General features: G+C 40.7%; 1 long non-coding RNA gene across 2 annotated transcripts in view; it reads right to left on the reverse strand.

Moving 5' to 3' along the window:
• LOC104006102 (uncharacterized) overlaps nt 1-24,603 on the reverse strand; it is a 69,569-nt gene extending 44,966 nt beyond the window's left edge. The window contains exons 1-6 of one of the 2 annotated variants that reach the window (XR_001716967.3): nt 24,440-24,603; nt 23,332-23,462; nt 23,013-23,136; nt 15,666-15,808; nt 15,335-15,473; nt 13,921-14,231 (exon numbers count right to left, since the gene is read on the reverse strand). This is a non-coding gene — a long non-coding RNA (uncharacterized LOC104006102). Of the gene's footprint in view, nt 1-13,920; nt 14,232-15,334; nt 15,474-15,665; nt 15,809-23,012; nt 23,137-23,331; nt 23,463-24,439 lie in introns of those variants that run through there. The other variant, XR_001716968.3, reaches the window with a different exon arrangement.
• Between the last annotated feature and the right edge of the window lie 610 nt (nt 24,604-25,213).

The raw sequence follows: 25,213 nt of genomic DNA on the forward strand, positions 1-25,213 counted from the left end.
TGCAAGGATGGCTCAACACATGTAAATCAATAGATGTGATACATTATATTAACAGAATGAAGGATAATACCAAATGAATATCTCAATACCTGCAGAAAAAGCATTTGACAAAATTCTGGCCAGGCACAGTGGCTCACACCTGTAATCCCAGCACTTTGGGAGGCCGAGGCGGGTGGATTACCTGAGGTCAGGAATTCAAGACCAGCCTGGCCAACACGGTGAAACCGCATCTCTACTAAAAATACAAAAAATTAGCTGGGCATGGTGGTGGGCACCTGTAATCCCAGCTACCCAAGAGACTGAGGCAGAATCACTTGAACCCGACAGGTGGAGGTTGCAGTGAGCTGAGATCATGCCACTGCACTCCAGCCTGGCAACAGAGCAAGACTCCATCTTAAAAAAAAAAAATTGACAAAATTCAACTTTCTTTCATGATTAAAAATCTCTCAGAAAATTAGGTATAGAAGTAATGTACCTCAACAGAATAAAGGTCATATATGACAAACCCACAGCTAATATCATACTCAATGGAGAAGAGTTGGAAGCTTTTTCTCTAAGATCTGGTACAAGACAAAGATGCCCATTCTTGTCACTAGTATCCAAAGTATAGTACTAGAGGTCCTAGCCAATGCAATTAGGCAAGGGAAAAAAATAAAAGCCATCCAAATTGAAAACACAGAAATTAAATTGTCTCTGTTTGTAGATGGCATATTCTTATGTAAAGAAAACCTTAAAGACTTTAGAACTAATAAATAAATTCAGTAAAGTTTCAGGATACAAAATTAACATACAAAAATCAGTGGCATTTCTGTACATTAATAGCAAGCTATCTGAAAAAGAAATCAAGAAAAGATCTCATTTATAATAGTTAAAAAAATTAGAAATAAACTTATCCAATAAGGTGAAAGATCTGTACACTGAAAATTACAAAACATTAATGAAAAAATTGAGGAAGACACAAATAAATGGAAAGGTGTCCTGTGTTCACGGATTGAAAAAAATAATATTAATATTGTTAATGTTCATTCTACCCAAGCAGTGGGGCAGAGAGTGAGGATGATTAATGAATACAAAAATGTAGTTAGACTAAATAAGATCTAGTATTTGATAGCACAACAGGGCAACTACAGTCAACAATAATTTACTGCACATTTTAAAGTAATTAAAAGAGTATAATCGGATTGTTTGAAACACAAAGAAAAGATAAATGCTTGAGGTGATGGATAACCCATTTACCCTGATGTGCTTATTATACATTGTATGCCTGTATCAAACTATCTCATATATCCTATAAATATATACACCTACTATGCATATACAAAAATTAATAAAGAAGTTTTTAAATTAAAAAAAAGCTCGTACTACCCAAAGTGATCTGCAGATTCAACGCAATCCTTATAGAAATACCAATGATGTTCATCACATAAATAGAAAAAACAATCCTAAAATTCCTGTGGGATAACAAAAGATCCAAAATAGCCAAAGCAATCTTGAGAAAAAAAACAAAGCTGGAGGCATCACACAATCTGACTTCAAAATACGCCATAAACTGTATTAACCATAAAGCATAGTACTGGCATAAAAACAGATGCATTGATCAATGGAACCAAGAGCCCAGAAATAAATTCATGCATTTATAGCCAATTGATTGTGATTATTCACAAAAGCTAAGATACGGAATCAGTCTAAATGTTCATCAATAAATGAACTGATAAAGAAAATGTGGTGCATATATACCCAATGGAAATCTATTCAGCCTTTAAAAAGAAGAGAATCCTGTTATTTGCAACAACATGGATGAATCTGGAGGACATTATGTAAAGTGAAATAAGCTAGACACAGGAAGACAAGTACCACATGTTCTCATTCGCGTGTGGGAGCTAAAAAAGTTGATCTCATATAAAGAGAGAGTAGACTGGTGGTTACAAGCTGTGGTGGTTATGAGTTGAAGGAGGAATTGAAAATATGTTTTGTCAAAGGATCCAACTTTCAGTTAAACAGGAAGAATATGTTCAAGGGATCTACTGTACAACACGGTGACTGTAGTTAACAATATATTGTATTCTTGAAAAATGCTAAGAGTGGCTGTAAAGTATTCTTTCGACAAAAATTACTGTGTGAGATAATGCATATGTTAATTACCTAGAGTTAGTCTTTCTACAATGTATGTATACTTCAAAACATCATGTTGTACATAGTAAATACATACAATTTTATCTGTCAATGTAAAAAAAAAACTACATTTTTTTAAAACTTAGAAAAAAAAATTTACCATCAGAATCAGCCCTCATTGAACTCACAGTTCACTGGATCTAAACAATGAAATCTTTTTGCCTACACTCTGTCCAAGTCACCTTGATATCTTTAAGAGCTACAATAATTTAACTGCAAATTCCCATCAATCTCTATTACCTTCCAAAATCATCAGTAGTATCCCCTTCTCTCACAGATCTCTTACCCATTTCAGCACTGGTACAGCCCTCTCCATTGCTGCCCCAGGAAACTGGTGAGGAAGGCACCTGTGAGGCTGAGCCTTCTTGGCCTCTGCCGGTCATACCCAGCAACTCCCTGAAAACTATAGCATCCTGGAAGCGCTACAGCCTCCTTACCTCATCCCATTAGCCCTTCAGGGTCCTCTACTGCCCCAAAAGAAGACTGATATTTTGCAGAATATAATTAACTTTGCAAAGTATGGACAGACTCTGGAAACACTGTGGCATACTCTTGCTCTTCACAGTCCTGCATCCTTTTCCCATTTTCTCTCTTACACATTTCCCTCCTGTTGCTCTTTCTTTCATCTTTAATTACTTCAGTTTTTGCATATTCCTGTCTATGTCTTGGGCTTCCTGTTGAAGTTTCTGTCAGCATTGCTTAAAGACACAAATCCAGTTTTATCTATGAGTAGAGTGAGCCACTGCCTAAGGCATGTGATTTCAAGGGTTCCAGGAAACAAGACACCTAAATTCTACATTCCTCTATTACCAAAATTTTTTTCCATAATATCCATAATGACTTACAATGCTTTACTTTATTCAATAAAGATGTACTGAGCCTCTACCATGTGACAGGCACAGTTCTAGGCATTGGGGATAGAACAGCAAACAAAACATTAAAATATGGGACAAATATTTTTATTCCACAATTAGGGTTCCCTTTGAATGCAATATTGCTGAGCGGTAACACACAGATTTACATAAATGCTGAATTATTCATGCACATCATCAATTTTTTTGTGAAAGTCATGCATCAGTAGGCAGACAGGGGGAACGATTTAAGGAGCAGCTCTAGCCCTTTTGGTTCTCCTGTGGTCAAATCACAAAAGTTATTATGACAACATAATTTTTTAGAAAGAACACACACATTGCAGCTACAAATACGGGGTTTAAAGATAACTCCATTTACTTGCAAGCTCTGTGATCCAGAGTAAGATAACTAACTTCTCCGAATCTCTGTGCTTTCATCTGGAGAAATAGAGAAATCAACATCAATTTATCAGGATTATAGAGCAAGATTGCATGTGTAAGCCCCTAAAGCAGGATTGTGCCCAGTCAGCCCTCAGTAAACATGAGCTTTCTTGCCATTCCCAAATCATCCTGGTTTATGGCCAGAGACCAGTGAGCTAGAGTAACTCTAATAACACCTGCACGTAATGGCTAAAATTGCTTTAATAAGGGATAGAGACATTGACTTCACAACTAGAGGTGTTTCCATAATTAGCAAAATTGCCACCCCTAGTTTGCGATCTGATTATACCTACTTCTTTTGCATGCCCAGCCTGCCCTGGCAACCCATGAGACAAAACACAGGAGGTGAGGCTCCCTCTGAGCCCTAGAAACTGTTCAGGGTATTGGTCCTTTCTTGAATGAAGGAAGGCCAGGCCAAGGAGTGCATGAGGGCAAGGGTTGTCAGACCTCACACAATACAGAGAGGGAGAAAGCAGGCATTAAGGGGAAGAAGACAAACACTTACTTAGTGTCATTTCTCCCCCTTTGATGTCATTTTGTGTCACTTTATTTACTGCCTCTAGGGAATCAATTAAAACAGTGCTAATTTATGGGTCTTAATGAACAAGGTATTATGCAAACTGTAAGCATGGCAGGCTTCTTGAATTGGAGAACACTCAAAAGCACAATCACCTGATGTGACATTCTCCCTTCCAGATTCCAAAACAGCATAGGAATAAACATGATGAATACAATTGTGTGTGTGTGTGTGTGTGTGCACGTGTAGGATGCATGCTGCATGTATAATAGTCTACACTTTTTCTCACACCTACTTCTCTCCTTTCTAAGAACCCAGGCAGAACGTTTACTAAAAAATACAAAGTTTATCTTCATAATACACAGTGATGTTTTGTTTTACATGTCACATCTTGGACTAACAGAGAAATGTATCCCTTAATTGTCCACTCGTGTAATTGGTACTTTCGAATCCCTACGATTAGACAGACACCACCTCAGGCTCCAGAAATGTTAAGGTGAATAAAGTACAGTCTGCTACTTCAGAATCACAGGCAATTGGAGGAGGAAGACATCTAAATGACTGCAGCACCTTATTATACCACAGAGGAAAGATACTCTGGGGAGTAGGGAATCCAGTAAAAGTCAGGACAAGCTTCACTGAATCACTTAGAAAGAAAATATCCCCTCCCTCTCCTGTGTTGATCAGCCTGTGGTTTCCCTAGAGCCCTCCCTCTTCAGTCCAGCACTGTGTAACTCTGGACTGAATTCCATTTCCTGCCTGGACAGAGAGCCCTGGCAGGATTTGTGCATGAGGACTTTTTGTCAGTGGACTCTTCTGTCCTGAAAAGGGGGAGTTATCCTCAACTGACATGCTCATGGCCAGTGGACCTGGTCACAGCCAAGTCCCATTCACCAGGATCCAAGCCTCCTGCCTGCCACCCAAACAGTTGGCCATCTGTGGCACTCAGTTGAATTTGAAACTGAACCTTCCAACAGCAGGCTAAATCATAGCCACTGCCCAGATAGAAAAACGAAGCCAGCCCTACTGAGCATAACCATTTCATGGTTTCAGTTGACTTTCAGCCAAGCATCCTCATATTTACCTGTGCTTGTCTCACTGCTGTCACTGTCATAATATGCAGCTTGCAAAGTTCATCTTTACTTGCAGAGGCAGTGTGCTGGATGGTTATTAGCCCAGGATCTGTAAACAGACGGCCGGGTTTGAATCCTAGTTCCACCACTTGGGTATTATGTTCCCTAAGAAAAGTCATCCACTCTGTGCTTCACTTTGCTTATCTATGAAGTGGACATAATAATAGTTCATTCCTGATAGGCTTCAGTGTAAACGGTAGAACAATATGCATTTAGGCAGCAGCAAGGGTGGATGTGGCACCCTGAAGTGTTTCCCGTCACAGCCCCAGCCAGCCCTGCCTGTTCTGCTCCTCTTTTCTGGCATTTTAGCTCTCATGGCTTCTGCTTCTCTTCCAACATCATCACTTTCACCTCCATGTTCACATCCAATGATGTCATCTTCTTTCTTCTCTTCTTTCTTGGTGGCATATGTGAGCTATGATGGGAAAACAAGAGGAACATTCCTCGAAATGTCAGGATTCCAAACCAACGGACCGATATGTATTTACAAGGTTAACCTGATCAAACTTGAGCATAGCAGTCTTGTTCCCTGGAGATGTTTGCTGGTGGTATTGATAAACGAGCAGTGGAAAATGCTTTTGAAATTAAAGCTTCGTCCAGCCAGTTCATATATGGGTCACAACTTCCTCTCCTTGCTGTTGGAAGTTTATAATGAGGTATAGTTTAGTACATCTCAGGCCAGCTTCCTTGGCATAGATGGCAATTTCTCCAGTCCAGAACTTACAGTTCTATTTACTAAGATTCTGGGTCACATCCAACTTGCAAGAACTTTGCATCCATCTCCTTGAACCCAGCCTTGGGGTGCAAAGAGACAAACTCCTGGTCACCTTACTCCTTACTTATCTGTCTCCTGCTCCAAACCATGTGATGCCAGATGGCAAAACCATGTCTTATGAATATCCATATCCCCAGAACCAAGCCTAGTGCTGGCATGTAGTAGACACACTATCAGTATTTGTTTAATAAATTGATTTAAAGATAAGTCCCTTGTTCTTGGAAGCATTTCAGCAGTCCCCACAGGAAGATGAGGATGGGCAGTTTTGTTTTTGATGAGGAACCAACAGCACAATGTGCATGGTGACAGATGGCACACAAGTCTATGGCACACAGCTAGCAAATCAGGGTGGTCCTGCTGGAAGGGGAGGTTAATAACGCCAATGGTTACTGCCATCTGTTGTATTTAATCCATTTCCCCTCTCAAGACAGAACATCTTGGAGAAACTAATGCAGCACAACATTCTTATACTTTCTTAAGGTAAACTTTCCTCTCTGCTTATAGAAAGGGAGCTCACTGCTGACTGTGGGGATAACAGAACATGGTGCTTAGAGACAGGGAGGAGAGCCAGACTTCCTGCGTTCCAAGCTCAGCCCAGCTCTGCCAATCACTAGTTACATGACCTGGAGCAAATTGTTTAACCTCTCTGTGTCTCAGTTTCTTGATCTTAAAAAACAAGGCTTATAATATTACCTCCCTCAAAGGAGTGTTGAGAGGTGAGAATTGAATAAGGTAACATGAGTACAACATGTAAGGCATGCTTGGCTTGGGATGTGCTGTGTCGGTGTTTATTTAGTAACAGTATTATCCAAGTGTGATGTTGGATGGAAGTCCTGTAGGATGAGAATAAGGGGAAATGCCAAGAGGGAAAACCAGCTAATGAAGAATGTCCCTGTATTTCTGGCCACCGTGGGCCAGGCCTGGCGGGGAGCAGTAATTATTGTAATTAAAAGCAAGTTTCAGTGTCTCAGAGACCCAAGTAGGATGGAGCCACTTGTCATAGGTTTTGTCTTGTGAGAAGGCAACGCTGTAATAGGCCATAAAATTGTTCTAACCTTCCGTTCCTAAGTTGTCACATGCTGCCAGATCGATGCCTCCCTGGCACCTGCTATTGCCAGCAATTTTGGCACGCTTTCAACAGTACCTCTCTGCTGCTGCACCCATGCCAAGAACAGCTCAAGGGGCTGATAAAGAGACCTAAGTGCTAGGGCCACACAACCCAGGCTGACAAGAGGGCAGGGGGAAGAGAGGCTGGGGGCAGGGGGGAAAGGGAAGTGAGAGAGATGGAAGCAAGGAAGCCAGTGGCTGCGGGAGTGCCCAATCTTGTTTTAATATCCTTCTGACCCCAGAAAGAGAAATGACAGTGGAAAGCTTGTTAATAGCAACAGGACACAGAGCCAATCCTTTCTTTTCTCTACTTTCCAGGAGGCCCAGGTGACACAATCGCCTGATTTGTGTTCTCTGTGCTCCCTGGTATTTGGCCTACAGGTCTCTGCATTTTCTCTCCAACCTTTTAAAGCATAATAACTGACCGTGCCTTTCTGAAGCATGTGTTGGAGACAAAGAACACAGGAATATGTCATTTTCTATAAAGGCCAGAAAGGGTGTTGTGACCAGCGAAGTGCTAAAATGACATTTGCACTTAGGTGACAAACAAGCCCATTCCATTCCAGGTAAAGACCAGAGCTTTTTCCAGCAACAGTAAAACACAAGAAAGTAAAGGCTGCCCTCGTCAGGGTGCTCTGGGGATGACAACTGCTGCTTCAGAAGGCAGCAAGTTGCACTCTGGAGACAGACCTTGGATGAAAGATCAGGAATGAGAAGCCACATCTGCTTTCAGGTGGACGCTGCCTAAGGTCTTGTCCTTGAGCAATATTCTCCCAGGCACCAGTACATTAGGAAAGAAGCAACAAACCAGGAGAGAGTCTTGTTTAAGCTGCCTGCTCACATAAGCAAAGTCTTTGAAATATGACTTTAAATAAACTGAACTTGAGAAACAAGATTTCTAATACTACAAGAATCTGTGAATAGGTGCATTAGACTGATACAAACTGTTAGCTGAATCCCATGCGTTTTTGGATGAGGGAGACAAGCAGCCATTCTCCACACAGCTAAAGAAGAAAAAATATGAAAGTGGCAGTTGAGAGGCATAGGAACAGGAACACTCCTGGCTCCATCACAAGATTTGCTGCCTGAAATTGGGCAAGGTACTCTCCTGCTGTTGGACTCAGTTTCTTCATCCGTAAAATGAGGTGCCTGGCTGAAGGATGCCTGAGATTCCTTCCAGCCAAGACATGTTATGATCCATGACCTTCATTTTGTACTCTCAGCCAGCAGTATAAGTGCTCCAAAAGAAATAAATGGAGCAAAGAAAAGAATAAAATAAAATAAGAACGTCACGCCAGCCCATCCGTTTTCTACAACCTGTGGGCTCACCCCAATTGAGGGTCCTTGGAGTTAGGGCAAAAGGGTCTACAGTCCTGCCTCACACTTCTAATTGCTGGTATGATTCTTCTTTAATTCGACATACTGAAGTCATGGAATCTTTTTGCATTTTCTTACTTAACAGATAACAGAAACGTGATTGTTAGCAGAAGACAAGTTTTTATTTTTTAAGAAAGATCCTCTACTAAAAGGGTTTAAAATCTTATAGTTCAAGGCTTAATCACAAAATTCCCTAGAAATAAAACTCTCACATGAAAGCTTTGTACACACACACAGACACACACACCTACTCCATCTGAAATTCAGTACTAAAAGCAATCAGCAATTAAACATAGAACAAAGAGCCCCTACAATGAGCTGCAGTCAGTGACAAGCCAGCTGAATCTTTGGGACGTTTCTAATTGGTGAGGAGGAAAATCCATAAGTGCAATAAGCCACTATCGGTGAATAAGCTCATGAGCTACTGAAGGCTGATTTAGGAGTTGTCCTTTTGAAGTCTATTTCCTTACCTGGGCCCCACACAATGCCCTCCTCTCCCTCACACATCTCTAACGTGCGTGAAATATGTATTTTTAAAAAGCCAAGTTTTCTTATTTTAATCTGCCAGCCCATAATATGGTTCAGTCAACCCTAAGGCTCTTTTCTTGGCTTTTGCTCTGAGGAGTTGCCAGGAAGGAGAATCACAGCTCCAGACTACTTCTCCTTTACGAAAAAATTGAGGCAGTGGCTGGGCACGGTGGCTTATGCCTGTAATCCCAGCACTTTGGGAGCCGAAGCAGGTTGATCACCTGAGGTCAGGAGTTCTAGACCAGCCTGGCCAACATGGCAAAACCCTGTCTCTACTAAAAATACGAATTTTAGCCGGGTGTGGTGGTGGGCACCCGTAATCCCAGCTACTCAGGAGGCAGAAGAATTGCTTGAACCCGGGAGGCAGAGGTTGTAGTGGGACAAGATCGCCCATTGCACTCCAGCCTGGGCAACAAGAGCAAAACCCCATCTCAAAAAAAAAAAAAAAATTGAGGCAGCAACCTGGATTCTGGGCAATTAAAATACCGGGTTAAGTGATTTTTATGAGTCAGATCTGCCTGCTGTGTAAAACCAACATTCTCCTGCCCTTAGAAAGGTGGATGGCAGCAGGAAATGTTCGACAGCAGCTTGCCCCTGGGGCCCAGCTCAGCCTCAGACCTCTCTTGCTTCCCTGCACCAGCCGGCTGCAGGAGGACCACAGGAACGGTCCCACCCAGCTCTGGAGGCATGTTCACCAAGATGGAGCACACTGTGAACCACAAGCTGGGCATTGTGCCACTCAGAGTGGCAGCGTGAAGCCCCTCACAAGTCTTTGCCAGTTCTTCTCTTTACTCTTCTCTTGGAGACACGACAGAAAAATTAAGCCTGAAAGTATAGTAATCGGAAACATTGGGTGTTAGAGTTTAAGGGAGCACTTTAGAAGAGTTTTACTCTCTTACAGAGTACATGACACTCAACACCCTCCAAACTGAAGCTAGACCCCACATTTCCCTGGCTGTACAAAAAATTTCACAGTATAAAAAAGATTTTCTTACGTAGTACGACAAAGCTGTTAGAGCTGAAACTGATGCTCTTTCTGTTAGGAAAAAATAAAAAAGGTAGAAGGAGGAAGGAGAGGGAAAGAGGGTGGTTTGTGTGAAGATGAGGTGTTACGTGGTCCAGGAAAGTTGGTGTTTGGAGGCACAGAGGTGCTTTGCTGGGGACACACAGGAGGGGAGGCCAGCACGCAGAGGTGGACAGCGACAATGCACAGGTCTGCAAGAGCAGAGGGTAGGTCAGAATGAACACACCCGGCTCAAGATCATCAGCACCAATGCTCAGGAAGCCTGAAAAAAAGTCACACATTCAACCTCAAAAGTTAGTTGGTGAAGGGTCTGTTCAAATCTATTGGCCATTTTTTACTGGGTTGTCTTTTTCTTTTTTTTTTTTTTTTTTAGATGGAGTCTCGCTCTGTCCCCAGGCTGGAGTGCAGTGGTGCAATCTCAGCTCATTGCAACCTCTGCCTCCCGGGTTCAAGTGATTCTTCTGCCTCAGCCTCCCGAGTAGTTGGGACTACAGGCGCCTGCCACCATGCCTGGCTAATTTTTTGCATTTTTAGTAGAGACAGGGTTTCACCATGTTGGCCGGGTTCGTCTCGATCTCTTGACCTCATGATCCACGAGCCTCAGCCTCCCAAAGTGCTGGGATTACAGTCATAAGCCACCGTGCCCGGCTTCTTATTGACTTTTGAGAGTGCTTTATGTATTCTACATGTAAGTCCTAGTAAGATATGTATTTCACAAATATATTTTCCCAGCCTGTGGTTTGTCTTTTCATTTTCTTAATAGTGTCTTTCAAAGGGTGAGAGTTCCTAAGTTTGTGGAAGTCTAATTCACCAATCTTTCTTGTTTATGGTCCATGCTGCTTATGTGCTATCTACGAATGCTTTGTTTAACCCACCATTACAAACATGTTCTCTTGGGTTTTCTTCTCCAATTTGTACAGTTTTAGGTTTTACCTTTTGGTCTATAAAACATTTTGGGATAATTTTTTGTATATGGTGTTAGGTATAAGTCTGGGTTCATTCTTTTACACCAATGTCCGATGCTCTCCACAACACTTGTTGAGAAAACTATCCTTTCTTTATTGAATTACTATGGTACCTTGTAGGAAATCAATTGCCCATATATGAGTAGACTATTTCTGGACTCTCTTCTGTTCCATTAATCTATATGCCTATTTTTTCACCAATGCCACAGATGCCTCAAACACAGAAAAAAAATGTGAATGGCAAATAAGCACATGAAAATATGCCCAACATAATTTCTTATTAGGGAAATACAAATTAAATCCACAACGAGATGCCACTACACACCTGTTAGCATGGATAACATAAAAAATGTCAAGGCAAGGCACGGTGGCTGATGCCAATAATCCCAGCACTTTGGGAGGCAGAGGCGGGTGGATCACGAGGTCAGGAGATCGAGATCATCTGGCTAACGCAGTGAAAACCCGCCTTTACTAAAAATACAAAAAAAAATAGCCAGGCATGGTGGTGGGCACCTGTAGTCCCAGCTACTCGGGAGGCTGAGGCAGGAGAATGCCGTCAACCCAGTAGATGGAGTTTGCAGTGAGCTGAGATGGAGCCACAGCACTCCAGCCTGGGTGACAGAGTGAGACTCCATCTCAAAAAAAAAAAAAATTGAAAATATAAAGCGATGGAGAAAATGAGGAACAAGTGGAACTCTTATACATTGCTAGTACAAGTGCAAAATGGTGAAGCCTCTTTCAAAAAGAATTGGAAAATTCTTATTAAATTATGCATACCCTTTTCCATATGACCGACTTCTAGGTCATCAAGAGAATTTGACACATATATACACATGAAAGCCTGTAGGTGAATTTTTAGAACAACTTTAATCCTAATCACCAGATACTGGAAACAACCCAAATGTTTATCAAATGGTAAGTGAATAAACAAATTCAATCACATTATGTTGTACAATGGGAAACTACTTAGCAATAAAAAGAAACAAAACGATCCATTCCACAACATGAATGAATCCAAAAAGCAGATTATGCCTAGTGGAAGAAACCACAATCAAAAGGCTACATATGGCATGCTTTCATTCATATGACATTAAGGAAAAGGCAAAACTATGCTGACAGGAATCAGTTGCTTCCGGGAGCTGACGGGAGTGGAGGGGATTGACTGTAAAAGAACACGAGGGGCTTTTTGGATAATGGAAATAGTCTCTGTCCTTACTATGGTGATCACACAACTCTATATTTGTCAACATTCTTGGAACTATACTCCTAAACAAGGGAATTTTATTAGATGTAAATTATACCTCAATAACTCTGGCTTTAAAAAAACTGCTAGCTGGCAGACACTCACAAGATCAGCAATTTGGTGGTGTGAAAGAAGGGAGCGCTCTCCAGCCTCAGGTGCCAGCCACTGAATTAATGTTGTTTTATGTTAATTAAATTTATTAATATAACTCTGCGATAAGAATACCTGTCTTCTAGTTCCAATATTCCCAAAAGTGATGGGAGCAGGGGAGATGTGCCAACCTGGCAATATTCTGTGAAACTAATTACCTCAGGAATTTGTGTAAGAATGAACCAACACAGGTGCTACACTCAAATAACAAATTAAATACACCCGTCCTCAGAGAGATTTTGCAATATACCCGCAAGAGTTTGTTGCTTTGTGTGAACCTCATACATAAAACAGGGTTTATGGTTATTTTGAGGTTTTGCCACCTCTATTCTCTATCCAATATGGGCATTGGAGGGCTTGTTGTTGACCACATGTCTTTTTACTGAGTCTTCCTCTGTTTCCTTTGATCCTCCAGCCAATGGCGGCTGTCCATGGTCCCTGAGTGGCAACTCACATGCGTCTTCCGGGCAAATTTGATAACGCATAGGAGATCCAGTCAGTCCAAGGCAATGGAGCCCATCAAAACAGTCACACAAGCAACACAAACCTGGGGCTACTTGTTCTACACTGCAGGCCCCAGAACAAGAATCACAGGCTCTGAATCTTTACATTTGGCCCTAGTCACAGAGATACCAGCATCTCCCAAGTCTAGGCAGTGTCAGATGAAGTGGGTTGTGCTGGCCTTCTTTCCAAATCCCCCCGGACAAAGAGTTTTTTGTTTTGTTTTATTTCGTTTTGTTTTCTGAGTTGGAGTCTTGCTCTGTCACCCAGGCTGGAGTGCAATGGCACGATCTCAGCTCAGTGCAACCTCTGCCTCCCAGGTTCAAGTGATTCTCTTGCCTCAACCTCCTGAGTAGCTGGGATTACAGGTACATGCCATAACACCCGGCTAATTTTTGTATTTTTAGTAGAGACAAGGTTTCATCATGTTGGTCAGCCTGGTCTCAAACCCCTGACCTCCTGATCCACCCTCTTCGGCCTCCCAAAGTGCTGGTATTATAGGCATGAGACACCATGCCCGGCCAAACAGTTGTTTTTAAATCACAAGCCATTTGAGTCCCTCTATTCCTCAGCCCCAATCATTCTTTCTAACATTATTTCCTGGCCACACCTCCCCTACCCCACCTTATACCCATCCTAAACTCCAGGTACATCAGACTGTTGGGCTGACTGTAAGCCTAGTGGCACTGATTCATTTATATTCCTTTGTCCATATTTCTTCAGCTCAAATGCCCTTCCTGTGAAAAAACTCCCCCTCTGTAAATCATAGTCTTTCTTCAAGGCCCAGCTCAAAGGTCTCCTCCTCTGTGAAGCCCTCCTGACTTCCTCAATCAGAATTATTCTCCATGACTTCTGTTTCCTCAGGGTGCTCCCCTCCACCCCTCATGCCCTGTGGATCTCAATGCCTATCAAGTGCCCACACTTAATAGGGCACTGTCAACATTTGTCAAATTAGACTGTACTTATCTCTATCACAAGACATCCCTTGTTTAAACACTCCCTTGAATATTTCCAAATAAAAGAATGTCTTGTATCTGGCTCTTTATTGGATTATGTATTGTTTCTGCGTGAAAATTTTCACTCTTATATTGAGGCTATGAACATAGACTCCAAAATAAAAAGCAAAGGAAATTCAATCAATCCAAATATTAAGTCTTATTGAGCAATAGAATAATTGCCTTGCTGAATTCAACTGCTTTTTTAAGAAAGCTATATTCAGTCATGTTGATCTGGGTGTAGACATAGACTAATGTTCCCATTAGGTATTCCAAGGCATGTTTTTTCATCTTTAATCCATCACATCAATTTTGAGATTATTTCTTACAGCGTATTTCTATGTTTCCTGGAAAACCAACAGGATATGAAAATGTTAAGAGACATTTTTACCAGAGAAAATGTAGTGCCTTTATTTTGTCTATAATCTTGTCTTTCTCTGAACTTCCACCTGCTGGTTAGAGAAAAATAAATTAACTAAATGTCTAACCTGGTTTAAATTTAGCTTGATCCAATAATTTAAACAGCCGCTTTAGGGAATACCCAGTCTCTCTTGAATAAAATTGCTCTTTCGAACAGACTTCCTCTTACTCTGCTTCTCTCACGATGATGGCAGTGAGTGTGGGGGTGTGTGGAGGGGGAAGGGGGCTTAGGTGTCCCGCAGCTGCCACATCAGACCTGTTGGTTTTTGACTAGGCATCCCCATTAACAGGAAACCAGAGACCCTCAGTGTGCCAACTAGATTCTCTTCTTCAACCAACTGCTCTCCCTTCTTAACTATGTGGGCCTATCCCATGATGGTTAGTGTTGGCCCCTCCCAGAATCTCAAAACAAAAACCCATTATCCTCACTGGATATCTTACATGTCTTCCTACTGCCTACCCTCAGGCAAAAAAACAGAAAAAGAAAAATACACTCTGACCACCTCACTTCTTTCTGTCTTCTGTCCTACCTCTTCTCACTCTTTTTTGGAACAGAAAGCTCAACTGAAGTGCCAAACCAGCCCCCATCTTTAGCCCCCTCCCCAGCCAACAGTGCCTTTACTAAATGATTCTTTATCCTATCAATATATAAGCCATCTTGTGATCCTGTGAAAATTCTCTGATGAAAAATATTATTCTTTCAATTATCTAATTAAAAGCAGCTCTTCCTTTTAAATAAAACTATGCCTGCCTTGTTTTATTTGCCATTGGTTCAGGCTGATGGTAGGTAAACACCTCTGTCGTGTCTCCTAAATATGAATGCATGATGCCACAATGGAATTGCAATGCCTAGTGACAAGCTGTCAATTTTCTTAAGAGAAGCATCAGAGTTATACGGATGCTTTGTCAAAAGGCATTTAGTCAAATGCACATCTGACCTTTCCTCTTCTGTCTATCACAAATTCAACCATAACCATTCCCAGTCTGAGGTTTCCCACATCGCCTGGCTTTACCTGAGCTCAATTCTTCTCTGCCTTCACCTTTACCCTCAGCACTAGACTACTTGTAACACTAGCTTTTTTAAAAAATCCTCTTCTATAATTCTTTTTTCTCCAAAAAATGGAAATTTGCTTACACAACTTTGAGACCATCTTCAACATCAATGCAGTTTCCAAACTCAGAAGCTCATCTCATCCTTCCCTTCTTTATTCCTCGGTGTCACCTCTCAGATCAGCCAGGAAGACCTTCTTCAGGACCATCTGCTCTCCTGGAACCTGGGAGGCCCATTTAGATGCAATTTTGCAACTGCTTGTGACATTACATTTTGCAACTCAGAAAGGGGACTCTCACCTGGCCTCAACTTTCCTAGGTCTCAGTATCAGAACCTCTGTCTACTGCAGTCTCTATTCAAATACAATTCTTGAAATGAATTCATACTTTTTTCTTTCAACTTTTAAAATTTTTACCTGGCTTGTTCAACTCTGACACATGCACAGGGACTGCTCCTTGGACTAAAAGTCAAGAAATCTGGAAACTTCTGACTCCAGCACAAATGAGCCATGTGACCTTGAATGTGTCATCTCACCCTTCTGAACCTCAGAAGACTCATCTGTAAATTAAGAAGGTTTGAAGTAAGTGATGGCAGAACTCATTTCTACTCTAATACCATTTGTTTCAATAAATTTCTATCCTTTTTAAACACGACTGTTTGTATTCAGTTGAGGCAAACAATAATGAGAACTTCCCTTTCCTCTTTGTACACCTGCTGTACCATCAAATTAGGATGAATTAAAAGCAAAGCTTCTAACAATGTAGCTTTCTTTCTTTCCTTTCCAAATTTTAATTGACTCTTTAACAGGCGTGCTTTAACCTGCTCTCCACTCCAACATTTTAAAGAATAATATTTTTCATCACATTAGCCAGAGCGTGCCAGCATTATTAAAAATAAAGCAATCAAATTTAACAGAGATAAATGAACACAAGAAGCTATTTTTGTCCAGAGTGTTCAATTATATCAGGGCAGTGTGTACATCTATATATCAGCCAAGAACACACATTTTTTCTTAACTCTTTCTTTTACTTCCCACACCTATCTCCCAATTTTGACACTGGCCATTCTAGCTCTCAGAATGTGCTTCAAAATTCCTAATTTGCTCATTCATTGCATTGTTTTCTGAAACCTCTTTCAGTCTTTGCAGGGGTTTTGTTTTATTTTTGTCTCATTATTGTTGCTCGTTTTCCTTTGTCTCTATAATATGCCTACTCTGTGGTCACTTTATTCAGGTTTGTTTCAGTGCCTTGTCTGAAGATTTTGAAATCAAATGAGAAAAGATCCTTTGCATTACTTGTCACTATTTTAAAAGAACTATGTCCCTCTGAACAAAATTAAATTTTTATTCTACAAGGTAGCCAAAGTATGGAATAATTCTAATTTTCTTACACAGGTACTGCATATATATGTTGATTCCTTGCTTATGTGTATCTTCAGGGATGGGAAAAAGTTAGTATAAAAATGTTTTGCTACATTCACAGAAGGTCTGCACTCTGGTTGGATCAAACAATTGGTTAATTTGACAAAGTTGCCAAAAAATAGCAATCAATTCAGTGAAAAGAAAATCAATCACAGAGGTAGTTTGGTTGCTTTGTAGACAAAACAGTCAGCGGAGTGATTGAATTTTTCACTTTTCAATGAGTTGTTTTGGCCTTGTGTGGATGCAGCCATTAACTCATTAATCACCCAGAACTCCTCAGTGGCTGAGAGAGGGAAATCATTACTTTCTAAGTATAGATCGCATATTAACAATATGCAAAAGGCCTGCCAGGGTGAATGTGCCCAATGACCCCATTTGAGAAAAATGAGTTTCACAAATATTTTATAGCATATGGAGGTAAACTGTACCTGATTTATCATTTCACTTTCCAATTGTGAAACTCTATGTCTGCTAGTATAAGTTTGCAGAGAATTTAATGCACATAAAATATATTCATTTAATCCTTAAATTAGAATGAATTTTAATTCATAGAGTGCTAAAAAATAATTCTTGCAACATATTGGGCTTCCCCGCATTGATTTTATGCAATATCAAAATGGAGGAGTTTTGCACACATCACAATTAGCTCCCACCCGTGCATTATACATATATGCTATTCTGATAAATATGTATATTTTCCCATATGGTGTTGAATGTTAGCGTCTAATTTACCTCTTAATTTTTAATTACATTCTAAATGAAGCCGACAGGAGTCTAATTTGCAGGCTTATTTGCATATCTGTAAACACACTGTTTGCATTGTTTATCTAGTCCCTGTCCCCATGACATACAGAGGTTTTTCTCACCCCATGTGGCGAATTGAGACCGCCAAAGCATCAAGGTGCCCTCTAAGACTTGCAGACATTATTCTAATCTAGAACAGATGATGCTGGTTCTCTTTTCTCCGCAATGGCCACAGAGGATTCTGAAAGGCCAAGGTCAATGATAGCAGTTAAGCCTCCTGCTTTCTCAGAGGAATAGCAGTGACTGTGATTCATCTTTAGAAAATAAAACTGTATACTTTTGCACACTGTGGATTTTTTTTTAAATGTACAATGACCTAAATGACTGAAATAATAACACCAAATCAGAAAAACAAAGTCACGTTATATTATCTTCTGGATTGATAAGTTCCTAACCGAGTCAGAAGAAGGCAGCACAGAGCAAAGGCATTTTCCTCTGCGACAAGCAATGGATTATTTTCCTTGTCCAAATAGGCTGTCCTCTGGCAGCACTAATGGCAGCTGTGGCCTGTTGGTACCTTGCCTTTTGATGACAACGCACCCTACATGCAACTTCAGTCAATCAATATACAAGCCACCTCAAAGACCCTTTCGAGGCTGACAAGCAGTTCAGGATTCAAGGAGATTTGTTGTCTTTCTGTACACGAACTGCACCAGCAGACAGGGCTACAGAGGTACTTTTTCTCCCTGAAAGTACTGTAATTCCCCTCTTTGTTCATAGCTTCAATAAGCAAAGATATTGTAGCAAATGATTTTGTTTTGCTATTAGGCAAGTACTATACTGCATGTTAATAGGAGCTTGCTGATCCTATTTGAGGCCATACCTATCCAATTTCTAATCCCAACTTTTCTGTGACCTTGGGCACCTTCCTTAATCTCACCGAAGCTTTACTATCTCTATATTATTGACTAAAATATTAGAAATGATTATCTTTTAAGGTTGTAATAAAGACTAAGCAAGATGGAAATCTCCGGGAACATTTTCCTGTATTTTTCTTTCCTCTCCAGTGGAAATAGATACCAAGTCCCAAGCCTGGCAGATGTTAAATGTGGTATCTCACGGCACATAAAGAGAACAGAGTAGACCTGGGGGAATTGTATGCTGTTGTCTTGATCTTTACTCCAATAGTACCACCTGCTTTCTTGTTGTAAAAAACTTCCATGGCTTCCCTATCAAAAGTAGACTTTCCCTTTCAGCTCTTTGTTTTCAAAATCAAGCCAGCCCTCAGTGGACCAAAAGTAATATTAAATGTGTCAAAATGATGGTCTTTACAGCTGGATTGTCATCATACAATCAATCAATCAACCACAAGAACAATAACACTTCCCCTACAAAGAGCAGAAAAAATATTCTTCCTTCCAAAATAGCCAGGAAACATTTACATCAAACATTGACTTGTGCACAATTTCTTGTACCTAGTCATTCCGTACGGTGAATGAGAACTGCACACAAGAGCCTACCTGATACCTCTCGGAGGGGATGTAACTCCAAACGCACTCACTCCACTCCACTTTCAAGGATTTGAATCAACCAGCAAGAATGAATGCAGTTATGTATAAAAACGTAAATAGGTCAAAGAAATCACAGCAAAGATAAAAGAAAGGTAAGTGAGACCAAATGGAAAATCAGCTCACTGAAACGTATGCCAAGAGATTGCACACAGTTATAAAAATAGGAATCTTAATGTGGTTCTGAGTTTCTATGCATCCAAGAAAGTATTATTTAATCTATTATAGGAGACACATTATCTGTAAAATAAAATAATACCTGTTTCCCAAGAAAGCAATGCTTCCAGGCACTAAACTCTTAGAGACATGTCTCCTGCTGACACCCGTAAAGGGAAATCTATGAGTTTGAAACATGTACCTACAAACTTATCCCATAACTCTGTGCTTTTTAAATAGATAAAAGACTCAAAATTAATCTTTCAGTCCTCTCTGCTCCTACATTTTTTGCTCTCCATAATGGCAGCTTTACAGACTGACTGATTTCAGGCAAAGGATCACATCTTGGTGTGCTCTAGGGTTGCTGTGTACAGCTGTGCAGGCTATACACTGCATTTAACTAGACTATGGTCAGTGGGGCCCCTCTGGGGCTTAGCAAGGCAGCTTGCAGCACGCCACATACTGTCTTCCTTGTAGAAAGCATTCAGTCAATATTTGCTTTATTACCTAAACATACCCGTGCAGCAAATGCAGGGGTTATGCATGCGTGTCCCTGCCTGGATATGAATTCTAGCTCTGCCACTAGCCAACTGTGTGACCTTGGAAAAGTTATGTAACCTTTTGGCACCTGTATTCCTCATCTATAAAACGAAGATAGTAAAGGTGCACACCTAATAGGATTAAGTACTTTATGTATGTAAAGAACTCAGAACAGTCCCTGGTACAAACATTCTGCATTAGTATTATTCTGGTTTATTCCAGTGTAGAAAATATCCAGGTGGTTTTCTATTTTAATGGTCTTAATGGACTATTCAAATAATTATGCTATTCCTTAAAAGTACCTTTTAGATAGGAATGCTGCTACGGTACAATGCATTAAGGAAGTCTACAATTCCATGAGAACACAATAAGGAAGGGGAAGGAGATTAACCCTTTTGATCACCTACCGTATGCCAGGCACTGATCAAACACTTCATACATGCGGTCTTATTCAGTCCTCACAACTATCTGATAAGGTAGAAGTATTATTTGTGCCCTAAAACAAGCTTAACTAGCCTGTGAGTGCAAATTGCGTCACATCCTCAGTAATCATCCCACCATCATCAGTTAATACAGAACCCACCCCGACAAAATCTCTCCATCTTTGCCTCTGGGTCTCCAAGGCTATCTCCATGCCTCTTGGAGGGGACGTAACTCCAAACTCACTCGCTCCACTTCCAAGGATTTGAATCAACCAGCAAGAATGAATGCAGTTATATATAAAAATGTAAATAAATCAAAGAAATCACAGCAAAGATAAAAGAAAGGTATGTGAGACCAAATGGAAAATCAGCTCACTGAAACATATGCCAAGAGATTGCACATGCACAAAGCCTGTTGGTCAGAGGCCTCTTGTATCTGCCAGATATCACTGTCCCTTCTGCTAGGCATGGATCCTGAAAAGACGGCTGCCAGGTCTGCTGGCAGCTTCTGTATCTGCCCAGTACTGCCACCTTTGCTGCGCACTAGACTTTCATTGTGTGCCGCCACATAGGCTGGGCATCATCACTGTTGGTAGTCTCCCTTGCATTTCCTCCTGGCCTCTAGTTGCTCTTCAGCTAGTGTGCTGCTCCCCCTGCATTTTTGCATTATTGAAGTACTGGTTGAGATTGTAGAAGGAAAGTCACTCTCTCCACTTGGGGCAATTGTACTTTTTCAACAGGTCATCAAAACAGGAATGCTTGTGCCTTGGTGTCTCTCATTTCTTAAGAAAACATCAGGCCAGGCACGGTGGCTCACTCCTGTAATCCCAGCACTTTAGGAGGCTGAGGAGAGTGAATCACGAGGTCAGGAGTTTGAGACCAACCTGGCCAACATGGTGAAACCCCATCTCTACTAAAAAAATATAAAAATTAGCCTGGTGTGGTGGCATGTGCCTGTAGTCCCAGCTACTCAGGAGGCTGAGGCAAGAGAATAGCTTGAACCCAGGCAGCAGAGGTTGCAGTGAGCCGAGGTCATGGCACTGCACTCCAGTCTGGGCAACAGAGCAAGGCTCTGTCAAAAAAAAAAAAAAAAGAAAGAGAAAAAGAGAGAGAGAGAAAGAAAGAAAGAGAAGAAAGAAAGAAAGAAAGAAAGAAAGAAAGAAAGAAAGAAAGAAAGAAAGAAAGAAAAGAAAGAGAAAGAAAGAAAGAACATCAATTTGGCCAAGTGTGGTGGCTCATGCCTATAATCTCAGCACTTTGGGAGGCCGAGGCAGGTGGATCACCTGAGGTCAGGAGTTCGAGACCAGCCTGGCCAACATGGTGAAACCATGTCTCTACTAAAAAATACCAAAAAAAAAATCAACCCGGCATGGTTGTGGGCGCCTGCAATCCCAGCAACTCAGGAGGCTGAGGCAGGAGAATCGCTTGAACGTGGGAGGCAGAGGTTGCAGTGAACTGAGGTTGTGCCATTGCACTCCAGCCTGGGCAATAAGAGCAAAACTCAGTCTCGAAAAAATAAACAAATGAACAAATAAACAAATAAATAAATAAATTTGGATTTTTTTTGCATTCAGTCTTCTCTGTTTCCAGAACGTAGATGAAATGAGGGTGACATCAGGGATCTATCTGAAGCTTTACACTGCATGAAACTTCCTTCTGGACCCTACGGGCTTGCCACTAGACCAGCCTACAAGCTATTGTACAGTTTGAAAGATTTTTTGAGAGCAACATAGTTGCTTTATTAATTTTTTAAAAAGAGCTTTTTTTCTGATATGTCTGTGTCTAGAGTCAGGATAGAAAATATGCAGATATATTCTACATTTATCTAATGTCACTATATTCCATGCTATAAACATTAATAACGTCTTCAGAGTCAGCGGAAAATGTAAGGAGAGTGTGATAAAGACAGAGCCTAGAACAAAAGAAAAAGTATCAACTCTGAGACCAAAGAGATGTGGGTTTTATCCCAGCTCCATGTACCTTCTGATCAATTACTTCACCTTAACTTTCTTATTTATAAAACTGAAATGATAATAGCACACTTGGAAATCCAAGAAATAGAGTTATTGTGCATGAAATGCCTGGTGTATAGTATGTGCTCAATAAATGATCACTGTTCTTTGTTTTTCATTATCGTCACTTTGTAATTTTCTTTGGATATGGACTTTAGGGGCTCTAAGTCATGAAAAGTGGCAGGCAGCTGAAAGAACAGTGTGGTTCCATAATTATTTATTGAGTGTCTCCTATATTTAACTTTGCATTAGCTCAAAGGGATACTTTGGAGAACAAGAGCAACAAAGTTCCCACTCTTAGAGCCTACACTCTAGGTGAGAAGATATAAAATAAATAAGCAAGTAATAGTGTTACAAATGCCATTAGTACTCTGAAATGAGTGTATAAAAGATGTTAGGAATAAAGAATGTGCAATCTATGAAGAGTTTTAGGGAGAAGAGTGAAATGACATAATTTATATTTCTAACAGATCACAGTGACAGTTTGTGGAAAATGAAAGGTTGCAAGTGTGAAAGTGAGCAAGTGAAAGTCATTCTCTGCTGCAGGAGAGCGACATAAGCTGGCCTTGCTTGACTTCAAAATAGTTTTCAGTGTGATCAATTCACCATTTCCATGTGGAGGAGGTCTGTTGTTCAGACTCTTTGGGGGCTAAAAAAGCTTCTTTATGATGAGAGCTGGTAAGTCAATGAAACAGATCCCAACTCCAAGTTGGATCATGGGGTGATGCAGCAGAAGACTCCAAAAGTCACAGATGAAAGAAGTTTGTGCCAAATTTAGAATAAAGAGATTTAGAAGGCTGCTGGTCGGTTTGAGGCACAGATTTCAGATGGCACAGAAGGAGATAGCAAGCAGTGTTGGACAGGTCTTCATGTAAGGAAGGAGCCAGGACCTGCTCTTACCAGAAACCTGAGCTCTGCCATTTGATTTCTACTAGTGCCATGTTAAGTCTCTCCATCCCCGAGGTAATTTGACACGGTCTGGGAAGGCTCCTGCTCTCTAGGAGCTGGGCTTTTGCAAGAGATGCTGCAGAGAGAAAAACTATGTTAGACCTGTGCACATGTTTATATCTGTGTGTGTATATACATACATACATATATATGACCATTTTAATTTATTTAATTTATGAATCATTTTTCTATAATACAAATTTCTTGCAAAAAATAATGTTATAGCCTACGAGTTCCTACAAAGTCACAAACAAGAACTAGCGACATGTACTTGACATAACGTGAAGTCCTGTGCTCTGTGCTCTCTGCAGGGAGAGATGAGGTGATTCTTCAGAAGCTGATCAAAATTCCCTGCCTCCCTCAGGATAGCTGAGCCTCGGAACAGCGGGAGCACTGCGCCATCTGGTGGGCAGATGCACTGCATCAACGTTCATTAGCAGAGGCTTTTACACACACACACACACACACACACACACACACACACACACACACACAAATGCTTTTCAAGGAAGACTCGAGAACAAATCCCGAAGCTGAGTGACAACTACAAAATACCATCAATTAAAGATATTATCTGGTAAGTTTCACAACAGATTAATTTATAAATGAACAGGATTGAAATGTGGTACCACTGTAAATCTTTAATTTTTCAGTTGTATATATAATATCTGATAGTTAATGGGTGTGTACCCTGTGCCAGGTAGGTGCTAGTCTATGTACTTTACATGCATTAACATATGTCATCCTCACAACAATCCTATAAGATAGGCACTATTTCCATCCCGTTTTACAGGTGAAGAAACTGAAACAGAGAGGTTCAGTAACTTGCCCAAAGTTACACAAGTTGGTACGTGGCAAAGCAAGAATTTAACAATGTTCTTAAGCTCTTAGGCACTAGGCTAGGCTGCTTCTCTGATATACACAATGTAGCACCGTGAGATTGGGTGTCATTAAGCAAGAGGTCAGAAAACAGGATTTTGAAAAGCATGTTCTGAAAGTGTAAGATTCCTTTTTCAAATTGCTTCCCCAAGCAAAAGAATGCAAAACTCTGAGCTTCCTATAAGTCAGAATCTTTACAAAAAGCAAGTTTTTGAAAACTGCTTTACAAAAAAAAGCACCCTTATTAGAATCACCGAATTTGGAAGTAAAGGGCAAGATCCCTTGATGATCATAATTGTGGTAGTTAATTTGATGTGTTGACTTACTGGGCCACAAAATTCTCAGATACTTGGTCAAACATAATTCTAAGTGTGTCTATAAGGGTGTTTCTCGATGAAATTAATATTTGAATTGAGAGACTGAGTGAAGCAGATTGCATTCCTAAATGTGGCAGGCCTCATCCAATAGGTCAAAAGACTGAGTAGAACACAACGACTCACCCTTCCTTGACTGAGAACAAGAGGGAACTCCCTCTGCCTGACTGCTTTGAGATGGGACATCAGTCTTTTCCTGCCTTCAGACTCAAACTGAAATATTGGCTCTTCTTGGGTCTCCAGCTTGCCAACTGCATATCTTAGGACATTCTATTGGCTCTGTTTCTCTAGAAAACCCTTACTAATGTGATGGCTCATTATGTCATCATCACATTGTCATCATCACTGTGGTCACCCTCAGCATCACCATCATCATCTTCTCTACCACACACTGAGTGTCCTCCTTTTCAGGCACAGTGTTCAGTGGTCTGAGACTGTGTGAGTAAAAGTGCTTATTTTACAGATGAGTAAACGGAGGTTCAGTGAACTTGGAACATGTACCCAACACCTCACCAACAGTCAATGATACAGGTGAGACCATGGTTATGAACAGCCCAGTGCATTTTTCTCTATGCCAAGTGACATCTCCCACTAGATGGAACAGTCATCAACAACTAACATTTGGAAGGATGATGGCATGTTTTCCATCTTCAGATATCTTATTAACTCTAATTTTCTTGAAAAGTGCTTTCTCATTCCTTTGAAAGCCATTATTTTCCTTCTTTTCCAGGGTGACATGTTGTCATTTTAGCTTGGTTACTTTTGAGGCAGTTTAATCTGATTTTGCTAGGAACCAATTATTCTTCTTACATCTGTTTGACCATTCATCAACTAACAGGCATTTTCCACAACTGCAGATACAAAAGAGACAAGAAAAAGTGCAGCTCACCTTAAATACCT

This window comes from Pan troglodytes, chromosome 3 (assembly GCF_028858775.2).
Source record: "Pan troglodytes isolate AG18354 chromosome 3, NHGRI_mPanTro3-v2.0_pri, whole genome shotgun sequence".
NCBI lineage: Eukaryota > Metazoa > Chordata > Mammalia > Primates > Hominidae > Pan > Pan troglodytes.